Raw genomic sequence first — 3,494 nt, forward strand, 5'->3', positions numbered from 1 at the left:
TCTATCCAAAGCCCAATCCCGCACGAAGTTCAGATGCGCCGTCAAGAGAGGGGTTGCTGAACCGATTGCTGAATTTGGAGCTGCAAAAACGACCAGATCTGGAAACCTGGACGATTCCTCTACTTTCCGATCTTTCTAAATTGGAACCCTACACTGGACGAGCATTGATTGGAGTTAATGAGGCCGTTCGGTAAAGGAAGGATCTATGGATCGGGTGATCGACTGTTTGCTCAATGGCAGTAGAAAATGGAGATGAAATCGCCGGTATTTTGGATTTTCAAAAGTTGTTGCAGGTTTTTTATGTTTAGTAGTGAAGATCTAGCTGGTGAGTATGAAATTTATAAATATATACGAAAATTTCTTAAGCACAGATGGTCTTGGGTAACCCATTAACAATAGAGTGCCTCTGTGAGTTAATGAGTCATGTAGAAAGACAAAAATATAAGCTATTTTCGTTAAAAATAAGGTCCTGTAGCAAGACAAAAAGATAAGCTATTTTCGTGAAAAATAAATAATGTATCAAGACACGACGTACAACATTAACAGAGCTATAAGGAGAAGATCTAAGACAAAAACCATACTAAACATAATGAAAAAAACTCGATTATCAATCTTGTATAAATTGGTAAGGAAAAGATACCTTCTGATTTAATAAACAAAATATTGTACAAAAATAACCAGAAATGGGAACTTTCTATCTCACTATAGCCAGACATTTGCAATACATCCATCCAAAGATAAGTTACAAAAATACCCTCTACTAATTTTGATTCATTGATGCGATAATGCACAACTAACCGTTATATCCCTCTATAGTACCAGAATCATAGAGTTTCATCCTCATAATTATAAAATCCCCTCAAACGCTAAATACCAACACAAAATTCCTCTACCTAGGTGAGGTCGATAAAGCCCAGGTGGTAGTGAACTTCTCAACGAAGAAAAAATAATATAAGGTAGGAAGCAACACCTGCAAGTTCAATAAGATTGAGCCGTAAGTAACCAATGATGGCATCTTCCCCATTGGGCCAATGATGGCATCTTCCCCTAGAGGCAGAAACAAAATAAATAACAGCTAATGTAGTAGCTATTAGAATTAACAAACCTATAGTTTCATGAGGCAGAAGCTCTCTTACTGCGTTCTTTGGAAGGGTGGAAGCATTGACTCTAGAACCAATGAAGTCTTTTGTAGGAGATGAAGGAGATTCTTTAAGTTCTCTCTCTTCAACTCGGGAAATCATAGAGTTAGTGCTGTTTATGAATTGAAATTCCTTCACAAGGTACTTAGCATCTGCATTTGAAGGAGAAGGACAATAACTTTCATCTTCAACAATCACATTATCAAGTTTTTGGTTGTCCATGTCTAATGCTTCATATTCTCACTTTACTTCTGAGTTTCTCTGTGAAACCAAAGGATCGAAAGGTTCACTGACTTCTGAATCTTCACCGACAACTCATACAAACTTTTGGTCATTGCTAGGAAGGACAATAGTTTCAGTAATCTCATCAATGTTTTCTACTTCAGAGGCATGTTCATTGATATTATCTGCTTCTTCAGAACGAACCATAGGCAAAGATTCCTCAGAAGTAACAAATATATCTATTCTATATGAAGAACATGAGAACATAGGCTCCTCAAAACCCTTTTCTCTACCATATATATCATTTTCATCATCTATGTCAGAGTAGGAGGATAAAGGTATGTCTAAACGAGGAAGGATTTTTGGAGAAGATAACGACATGAAGTCTCCATGTTTATTTGCTCTAACTTTATTATCTTTTTCTTGCATTCTAGAGGATGATGGGTTCTCAGATGCACTGTGAAGATCAAATTCAAGCTTAGTATTCTCCTCTAGAGCATGCTCTCCCTCCCTTGCATTGACTGTTTGGGTGGACTGTTCATTATGAACTGAAGAGGCAACAAACTAATCAAATCACTTCAGAGTGGCCTCTATGCTACTCCCCTTCTCCAGTAAGGTCTAATCGGAGGAAAGGTTATGGTCCTTGATGTCCCTTTCCACAATAGTTTCCAAGCCATGATGATTACCCATTCCTTCAATACCACTTCTATGGGTATTTTCAAAGGCATTCTCCATGATTCTTTCCATCATAGAATTTGTTAGTGCCTTTAGCTTGGTTAAGGATGAATCAACCTAGAACTTAACATTCTCTATAATAACATCAAATTTTATCCTTGAATATTATAAAAGAGAATGCTTCATATCTCTGATAGAATCATGTCTCCAAAATGCTTCTACGTCTTTAACAACATTCACTACCGAGGCATCAAACTCACCAGTAGCCAATGTATTGTTTTGCAGAGATGGTGGCAGAAGATCGAGGCTTCCGGATCCCAACAAAGAAACTGAAGCAGACATCAAAACAAACACAAACGACAATGACATTTTCAACCATCCAGAAGGCTTCTCCTCCTCATCTTCATCTTCATCATCATACATTGCCTACTCTTTTTCAAAAATTTTCAACCTGGGTTGAAAGGCGACACCACTAGTGTTACAAGGATTTTCTTTAGATTTATCAACTGATACTATTTCTTTTTCTTCAACCTCATGGATTTATCTACAATCAGTGGATAAACCTACAAAATCCATTTGGTCTCCCACGGACTATATTTCTTAATCTCTGTGACATCTATAAGTCCACCTTCTTATACAAATTCAAAAAACCCATGGTCCCCACAAGCTAGTCCCAAAGCTTCCAACTCTAGGTCTCTTTCTGGACGATAACAGAGAAACTGAGGACACGGAGATAGATAATTAATCATAGGATTATAAGGTGGAAGGATTGTGAGCTCGTCGCTAGGATCAGGAAACTGAGCCAAAAAAGCTAATGACTCACCTTCCTCACTTAATTCAAGGTTAGGTTCCTTTTCCTTGTTGGGATTGGAAACAAACCCAGCTTCAAAAAGAACCTTGCAGGATTTGTTTTTAGGCTATGGCGTGGATTGAACCTCGTCCACCTCCATACAATCCACTAAAACTTCTTCACGCTCTAACATGGGGGCTATCTTCCACCATAAGCTCATATAGGGCCGAATTTTGGGGCTTCAACACTAAGGGTGATTCCACCAGGACTTTGCTCGGTGATTTCGTTGAAGAAGCTGTATGCCCAATAGCCTCATTTTCCTCCATAAAAATCCTCTTTTTGGGTTCAACAACCTTGGAAGCAGCTGAAAACATTGGGGCCATGAAGAATTTCATGCCTTTGGGTGTGGGCAACCTTAGGCTTGCAGATTTATGAGGCCGGATGTTGTCAATCCCATTGTTCTCTTTGATCTCCTCCGATTGCCTAGAATATGAATCCTTGAACAAATACGGTGCTCTCTGAGGATACTTTGTAGGGCTATTAGTCCAAGTGGAGGCGCGGAGATTCTTCGTAGGAGCCTTGGGATGCACATTAACATTGAATCTCTTTCATAGGCCATTGCCATTTCCTGGGCTTGTGAAGGCAGTCTTGGGCCAGTCCAGAGCAGG

This window comes from Pinus tabuliformis, chromosome 7 (assembly GCF_031772625.1).
Source record: "Pinus tabuliformis cultivar Carrire ecotype Pingquan chromosome 7, CPIR1, whole genome shotgun sequence".
Taxonomy (NCBI): domain Eukaryota; kingdom Viridiplantae; phylum Streptophyta; class Pinopsida; order Pinales; family Pinaceae; genus Pinus; species Pinus tabuliformis.